Source organism: Diprion similis, chromosome 1 (assembly GCF_021155765.1).
Source record: "Diprion similis isolate iyDipSimi1 chromosome 1, iyDipSimi1.1, whole genome shotgun sequence".
NCBI classification, from domain to species: domain Eukaryota; kingdom Metazoa; phylum Arthropoda; class Insecta; order Hymenoptera; family Diprionidae; genus Diprion; species Diprion similis.
Genome location: NC_060105.1, coordinates 1,282,603 through 1,292,427, shown reverse-complemented (window position 1 = coordinate 1,292,427; position 9,825 = coordinate 1,282,603). Strand labels below are relative to the sequence as shown.

At 30.8% G+C, this 9,825-nt stretch overlaps 1 long non-coding RNA gene across 1 annotated transcript; it reads left to right on the top strand.

Moving 5' to 3' along the window:
* The first annotated feature begins 144 nt into the window (after positions 1-144).
* LOC124408788 lies at positions 145-1,119 on the top strand. Its single transcript, XR_006929469.1, has 2 exons — positions 145-521; positions 557-1,119. It is a non-coding gene; the product is annotated as an uncharacterized LOC124408788 (long non-coding RNA).
* Positions 1,120-9,825: the final 8,706 nt, after the last annotated feature.

Genomic DNA, 9,825 nt, shown 5'->3' with positions numbered 1-9,825 from the left:
AAAAAAAAAAGAAAGAAAAAAAAGAAAAGGCAAAAAAACCTACTCCACCTTTATTTTTATTTTCTTCTTCTCAACTCTCTTTTTCGTTTCTTGTCGATTTTTCTTCCCGTAGTCGATCGATTCTCATATGTATACATGTATATATATATATATATATATATATATATATACGTGCCGCATACGCATAAATAATAGTGTCGAAAATTACATGATATACATATAAATATATATACGAGCATCGATCGATCCACGCGATGACAAAATTGTGGGGAAACGGTTCTAGTTGCCAAAAAAAAAAAAAAAAAAAAAAAGAGAAATTATACAATAATAATGATAATGTTTATGATAATGATAATGATAATGATAATGATAATAATGAAGAAGAAGAAGGAAAATAAATGTGAAAAAAGGAACTATGTATCATGTAAGATTGACAAATGAATCGAAACTGTTGTTGATTCGCGCGATGTGTGATTTTTTTTTTATTTAACATTTGTACGATGTTGAAGAGATTGATTGGGGTAGGCGGGTGGGTGAAGAGGGCGGTGAGGGAGAGGGAGGGGGGGGGGGGTTATTCAGGTTGAACAGTGATCATGAAATATATTAATATAATGTAGGTACACTCATACGGTATTATATTGTGTAATCACTCGTCGTTTGAACATAAAAGACAAAAGAAAAGGGGAAAAAGAAAGAAAAAAAAAATCCGAAGCCACCGTTTGCAGCACATACATATTTTAAATTTAGTATTGAGAGAGAGAGAGAGTGAAAGAGAGAGAGAGAGAGAGAGAGAGAGAGATAGAATATTTTCCACTACCTTTTGACTTCGTTTTCATTTAAAATCCGAAAAGAAAAATATATGAAATGAAAAATTATACTTATAGATATATAGATATTCACCGATCGATTTATTGTCTAAGGTCGAAGACACATTTCTATATATACATATATATACATATATATATATATATACGTGTATACGTTTGAAAAACATGGAGAATAAATGCGAACAAAAAACAAACGTCGGAGAAGATGTAAAGAAAGAGAATTGAAAATTAAACATAAAAAAAAAGAAAAGAAAGAAAACCACACAAATAATATTGATAAGAATAATGATAATAAGTCACCGAATGAATAATAAATATAATAATATCTTAATATTAATATCGTTGAGAACTCTTTAAAAAAAACAGTGTGCTGTGCCTATAAAAACTGAACATATATTATAAATAATTCAGTGTTGTCAAACATATATCTATACATACATGCATACATACATACATATATACATATATATATATATATAGATATATGTGTGTCTATGTCCTTTGTATTCATGTGTAATATGTATGCATATATTTATATATATATATATATATATATGTATATATATATATATATATATGCATATGTGTATTATAGATGTATGTATGTATAAGTAGAAGAATTACTAGCGCAGGTTCCTTATACATATACGTATATATTATACCTGTACGATTATATTATTACATTTTATGTATAACGATACGGAGTAAATTGTTTTTTCTTTATTTCGATTTTCTTGAAATTTTCTTTCACCATGTGTATTATATATATGTATATTCATTGCACATACACACACACACGCGCGCGCGCGCGCACACATACAAGTTTGACTTACGACACTTGCACAGGCGCGATTAAAATAAGGGAAGGGGGGGAGGGGGGAGGAGGAGGGTGGTACAAAGAAGACAAAATTGATACAATTTTCGAAGTCATTCCGATGAACGATGAGATACAATAAAGATAAGTATACATACGTAACGCGAAAATTATATAAAGAATATTATTCTTTGCATAAAAGGATACGCGGTGATTGAGCTGAATTTTTTTTTTTTTTCTTCTTTCTTTTCTACCTTTGATCCGCGGTGACTTGAAAGTACCTACATGTTGTTGTTGTATTACTGTACGTTACGTTGTAAAAGAAAAATCAATATTATTATTATTATTATTATTATTATTATTAATATTAATATACGTACGAAGACTGTAGCCTATATATATGTAAACACAGGTCGCATTTAAACATTTTCGGTAAGGAAGAAACGTCATAGGTAGATTTTTCGAATCATGTGTTTTGAAAGAATAAACATATAAAGAGATTTTTTTATGATACAAGTACGGTGTAAATCCGGCGGAAATATGGAATCGAATGAACAACGTGTGCTGTTTGAGATAAGATGAGAATGATTGGTGTAGAGTTGGAGGTGTGGTTTTTTTTTTTTTTTTTTTTCCATTTATATTAATAATTTTGCCAATTTCAAATGATTCGGGGGACGGGACGAAACAAACGATGTTGCTTACTTTGCAATTTTGCAATTTTGCATGAATACTAATGACACACACACGCGCACACACACTTGTATACTTACACAAAAAAAAAAAAAAAAAAAAAAAAATACGTACATAATATTGAATGTTAATAATGATCGTCGTGCTCGAGATTCAGGTGGAAAATAGAAATGTGGGTGGGTAATCATAAAAGACTTAAAAAAAAAAATGGCATTTGGCGTAAGAAGCAAAAAAAAAATTCTTAAAAACGAAAGAAAAGTAGAAACAAACAAAAAAATAAAAACCATACGATAAGAAAAAGACGAAACAACTGAAAACTAGTGAACAAATTTGAAAGAAAGTTTAAAAAAAAAAAAATAAAAAATAAAATGAAAGAAAAGAAAAGAAAAAAAAAACAACAACAACAGCATCGAGATTGTTGTGTATATTAATGTGTGGCTGTGAACACATTTCATTTTAGATTTACATACCTTACTGTACGGTGTATACCATGATACTGAAATTGATAAATTACATTATACGTATAAAATGCATACTTATATTATTATTATTATGATAATATTGTTGTAAGTTTGAACAGAAGAAAAAAGAGATTGATAAAGCGAAGTGAAATTTATCTAACAATAAAAGTAAGAGGAAAAATTAAAAAAAATAAAAAAATTAAAAAAAAACACATTGATGGAAAAAATATATTGCTGAATAAATGAAATTTCGACAAAAAAAAAAAAAAAAGGTGAAAATAAGATAACATTAAGATAATGACGACGATGATGATGATGATAATGATATGCATGCGGTATATGTACCGTGCATACCTATACGTAAGGATATGTATAGAGACATATAGATACGCTAAAATACGGTTGTGCAACAACCTTATATACAACGGAACCGCCGCTGCAACATTCTTGCAGATGTTATGCACGTGTGTATGTATGTATGTATGCACTCATGTACTGTACATGTGCATACATGCGATGACGCGATTAATGACGCACACTGGCAGGCAGCCTGAACTTCGTTTCGTTGCCCTGTTCAAACAAATTAACTTTTCTTGTTGTTACGTATTGTTATTATTATTATTATTATTATCGCTATTATGTTATACCTACCTAATAACTTACTTACTTACTTACTTACTGCGTGTGTGTGTGTGTGTGAAAGAGAGCGAGAGAGAGAGAGAGAGAGAGAGAGAGAGAGAGAGAAACTAGCATGAAACCTGCATTTTACGGCACTGCACTAATAAATACCATTACGTATAGGTAGTATACATATATAATGTATAATAAAGAGATAATAAGTGAATTTTTAAATCTCAGACTAAATTTCTTATCTTTTCACAAATAATTTTTATACAAAAACTTATATGAATTAACACGATATAACGATATCTTTTACCGATTTTAGTGTGAGAAAATACTGAAATCGTATATATATGTATATATATATATATATATATATATATATATATATATATATATATATATATATATATATATATATATATATATATATATATATATATATATATATATATATATATGTATATATGTATATATGTATGTATTTACTACGAAAATTTTTTGCGAAGGTAGCTCGTTTTGTAATATCTTTTTTTTTTTTTTTTGCTCTCTTCCTGTCTTTAATCTGCCTTTATACACAATATTTACTGTTAGTCCGTTACTGTTGCGTAATATTCTTTATATTGGAATATAACGTCATTACATTCAGTTCACACACACACACACACACGCACACACACACACGATGTATTATACAAAGTTGCAACACATGCAAATCTAGGCGTATAGAGAAGCATGATTTCGTTATACGGAGCAGTAGCAGCAGTAGCAGCAGTAGCGATGTACGTTATACCTACGTATCACGGTGCAGCACAGCACACTGGGTGCCTGCATGGGCTTACGATTAGTCGGCTGTTTAGTCGGGATTTACTGCAACTAGGTATTGCCTGTAGGCACCGGGGATCTCGGCTTCTCGATATCGAGAGACTCTGTGTGACCCCGTTTGTTGGTTCTATTCGGTTCGGTTGGGTTGACGACGAGAACGACGACGACGACGACGACGACGACGACGCTCTTCCCTTCGGCCATGCACGAGCGAAAGTAAGACCTAGTAAAAATACCTGCTGGAAACTGGTTTCACAGGTATTATAACCAAGCCGATTCCCTCGATCGCTACATCCGTGTGTTTATATAAAGCTCGTTTATTCAGATTCACCGCGGTACGTATAATTATACGATACATACATACGTACGTATGTACATACATACGAGTATGCCCTGCTCAATCCTGAATGAAATTACGGTATGCAATCTGATCAAGATTTCGAAAAATCACTCTTTTTTTTTTTTTTTTTTTTTTATTTGTTTCTTTCTTTTCTTTTCTTCTTCTGCTAATTAACTTTCCTGGTTCACTTTAAACGCGATATTTATTTGCTGATCGAGTGTTAAATTATGGTACCAAAAGAAATCACACAAGCATTTCAAAGTCTGCGTCCTTCCATCCTTCCTTTCGTCCTTCCTTCTTTCCTTTTATTCACTTTTCAGGCTGCTTGTTCTTTTAAAACTTGTTTGCAGACTTGAAGGTAAAACGAAGAATGTTAAAGAATAAAACGGTAATGAACTCCGTTTAATCATTGATATGTATAGTAACATTTCGCATCCATCCTGTTTATATTTATCCGTCTGTTATGATTAGATTATACTATACTATATATATATATATGTATAACTATGTCGGACGAGAAAATTACTTTTAAGTAATTAATTGTAATCTATTATTAGTGTGTTACGCGCAGACGAACGTCTACGTATTTACTCGTTCTCCGTGTAGCGCAGAAAAAAAGCAAAAAGAAAAAAAGAAAAGTAAAGATAAGAAAAAATCAACATAAACTTATGTAAATATATCTGATATTTTTTTGTTGAGTTTTCCTTCTTGACTTTTATTCTACAATTTAAACTACTTCGCGTTCAAGTATAACTACTGTTCTCCTTTATCCTCGTGAATTTTTTTTGTTTACTTTCCTTTTTTTTTTTTCTTTCCTTCTACATGTAATCTAGTAAGTACTGACAGCGAAAAGAATCAAAAATTGAAAACTATACGAAACAGAACTGTTGGAAGTCTTTTTTTTCCATTACCGAATTTACTCGTTTTTAATCGTCCAAGATGATGGAAGATTGTTTCTGTATTTTTTTTTTTTTTTTTCTTTTTTTTTCACGATAAGCATAACTCTTAGACTGTTTTAAGTAATTACGTGAATTTCTATGTAAGACACACTCTACACACACACACACACACACACACACAATCCTCAGTGTAATAACAAATAACCGTTCTAAGTATACACACGTGGTATCGAAATGTTGTAAAAAAAAAAAAAAAAAAAAAAAAAAGAAAGAGAGAAAATGAAAAAACTAACTGTGTTGTGTTTTTTTTTTTTCCTTTTTTCGCGATACACGCGCTTCTGCAAATGCCTAAACACACGTTATATCACGCGTGCGTGTGCGTACCTACTGCATTGTTATATGCACGTATGTGCGTGCGTGCGTGCATCAGTGTGTGTAAATATAAATTATAAACATGTATATAATGGTCTCAGGAATAAAGACATGACGATTTATATATTACATTTTTATTCTCATAATATACACACACACACAAAGGTACATAAATCGCGTGTGATTCGTTACATAATAGTGTTAATAATTGTAATAATGATAATAACAATAGGATAGTAATAATATCAAACCATTCTCACCACTGTAGCACGCAAAATTGCGGAGGAGTTATAGTATAAATATAGTTCTGTTATAACGACGATGTTAGAAGATTTTCTTTTTTGTACACGTACACTTCACACGACTCTCTTTCTCTTTATTTGGTATTATTTTCTTTTCTTTTTTTTTGTTGTTTTTGTTGTTGTTTTTTCTTCTTCCTCTCACTGCAACCGTCGATATGACATTATACATATAAAATATTGATATCAACTGGGCATTGGATTGAAATACCTGTTGAATTGAAACAGCACAGCGTATTATAATTCGTTCTGTTAACGTGGAGGTACTTAATAAAGCGATCGACGGTGGTTTTATATTTTTTTACTCGTTCGCCTTGTATGTTGTGTGTGTGTGTGTGTGTGTGTGATTTTTTTTTTCAATTTTGTTTAAAAAAAAAATTTTTTTTTTTTTTGCAACCTAATTTTCTTCCCTTCTTTTTTGTTTTTTTGTTTCCTCGCCGTTCGGTATTCCCCTTGCCTCGATATCCTTCTGTACTTTTAATCGACTAGCTTTTAATCCGTTGTATGTATGTACACCTGCAACATGCATATATGTATACCTACATATATATCCATTGATATAATTATACAACTTAATGACGAGCACATATGTATATATTGCGAAAATGCGATGTCAGTCAGTAAGTCGCGTCTTTGCAGTCTGTACCGTGTATGTACCTATACAGCGCCTAATTCAACACATTGAACTTTGTTACGGTTAAGAATAATTATAAATAACAGGTAAATGATAAATTATAATGATAACGATAACATTAATAATTATAATTATAATTATAATGATAATGATAATATTTTACTACAGGAAAAGCAACGCTAATGATTATCATATATATTATATATGTGTAATAATGCCTAATGATTATATAATATAATATATATAATACATGGTAATTGATAGTAGAGCTGAAGAAAATATATATAAACGACTCTTGTCTAGTTTTACTGGTGAAAATTATGTAACCCCCCCCCCCCCCCCCCCCCCCCCCCCTCCATATTACTACACGCTCTAATCACTATGTTTCCACATGTAGATACGGTATAATACATATAACGATGTATAGTGATTATGAAAATTGCAATCGTTAAATTGTTGTACGCGATGTGTGGAAAATAACGATTCTGCGGCTCACCATTGATTGTACGATAATTTTTAGAGCAAGGAAAGGGGAAAAAAAATGAGAAAGATAAATGAAACTTCAATAAAATATGTGCGCGATGACATGATTTAACAGAGGTTCGCGGTCCAACTTATCAATGACTCCTATTATGTAACATCTGTTATGGCAAAGACATTTAATAATCCGTGCTTTGCGGTTAATGATCCGGAGTATTAAGATACATATTGAGAGTGTGATTTTTAATTCATGGACTCTCAAAAATAGGCGAGAGACGTATGCAAGATTTAAGATGAACAAACACATGTCATTTATGCGATTAACGAGACTAGTTGCTTATTATTTTATTACCCGTTATACTATCATCTTGATTTCTGAGTGTTAGACATATACGATGTGAATATTTTCATGTTTGTGGAATTATTACACTCCTTTGCTTTTTTCTCACCTTTAATCAATTTCTCGACGAGATTATCATATTATGTAATGATATTTCACAGCATGTAATCATACTTGTTTTTAACTGTAAAAGGTCACTAACACGTATTGTAACACTTTGCGATATGTGTGGCTTTTTAAAGGTATCTCTATGAATCCGCTCGCTGTTTTGCAAAATTTTCTCATTATTTATTTGAAATCAAAACTAAATGTAACGTAATTACTACAATTTAGAACAATGTATATTGGTCATTCCATGTCAAATCGACCAGTAGTTGGAATCGACCGCCTTCGATTTGGCCGAATTTTGGTCAGGAGTTTTCTTTTATCCTATAACGAAGTTCTGCCTAAGGAAAAAAATTAAAATTTTTTTTTTCAAAAGTTATGAAGAACTCAAAATGTCACAATTTTTCCTGTTTCTTAAACTTATATTTTAAATATCTTGAAAACTATTGCAAGTTAAGAAATGATCGATAGTTAATTTCAAGGGTGATACTTGGGGCTGTGAAAAAAAAAATTTCGTAAGAGAAATTTTGAAAAATCTCGAATTTGTAAAGTTTTGAATTTTTAAAAGTTCTCAAAATTGACGATAGACAATAAATTTTTAACTCAATTTTTTTTGTACACCACCTTGAATCAATCTTAAGAGATCCTGAAAATTTCGCAACCGTGTTTTTTCATTTTTTGAAAATATGAATTTTTGAATTTTTTTTTTTAAATCAAAAAACACAGTTTCGAAATTTTCAGGATCTCTTAAGATTAAGATATAAGTTTAAGAAACAGGAAAAATTGTGAAATTTTGAGTTCTTCATAACCTTTGAAAAAAATTTTTCAAATTTTTTTCCTTTGGCGGAACTTCGTTATAAGATAAAAGAAAACTCCTGACCAAAATTCGGTCAAATCGAAGGGGGTCGATTCCAACTATTGGTCGATTTGACATGGAATGACCCATATACATATATGTTTACATGGTTTGAACATGTCGTGAACTATTTACACACACGATGATTGCACGCGTGTGTCTTACGTTTATTCTTTCAAATTTATAACCACTTTTTGTTCGCGCTCTTTTTTTTTATTATCATTTAATCAATCGACTTAACACTTACATATACTACAAGCGTATAAATTTGCACTTTTTCTCTCGCGTTACGCTAATTTTTCGCATCACCTTATACTGCGGTATAATCATATTATCTATTGTATAACTATATCCGCATAATATACCCAATTCTGACCAAAGTCGAAGAAGTTTTGCAGACTTGGAGAAATGACATGACAAGTAAACTGCTGCAAGTCTGCAATTTATACGAATTTTATTCAATACTTATGTGTATGATTAACTAATTGATCGTTAAAACCATTAATTCAGTGTCAAATTTCTCAATTCCTTATTATCCTGCGCGTCTCGTCTACGCGGATCATTCAATACATATTATAATATTTATAATCATACTGCAAGTATCTAACCGTGATAATAATCATTTTATAGTAATATAGAGACCCGCAGCTGCGTAACCACAGAAATTTATACACCTAGGTGTCTCTTTATCGTTAATTTATATAAGCACACGTCGATAATTCAATCGTAATAATATGATGATAGCGGTATTATTAATAACAATGTTTACATGTATAGTTAATCGAAAAAAAATTTAACGTTACTCGTCATACTGTAATAACGTTAAGAATAATTCATTACTGTTATACGATAATAACAATAACAACAACAATAATAATAATAATAACAACAATAACAACACGTAATATACTTATAATAATAACGATTTTAACAATATTGAACATATGAAAGTAAAGGCTGACGGAGCTGCGTCGTCTGTATCTTGAACAAAGTAAAAACGTATACCTAATGTGAAGCTAAATAATTAATTAAGCGTGTGCCGGAGCAAGATGAATTTGAATTTTTTTTTTAAACCGTTTCTTTAATTTGTATTTAATTTCTCTTTGATTTATCGAGGCGTAAAACGAATAAACAAACAAACAAACACTGTGGAGAGGTAAAAATTTATTTATAGCGTTTAATTGTGTTTATAAATTACCTTTAAACACGGTCCGATATCCCGGTGGAAATATCCTTCATCGTTTCGCATTTGAACCTTTCCT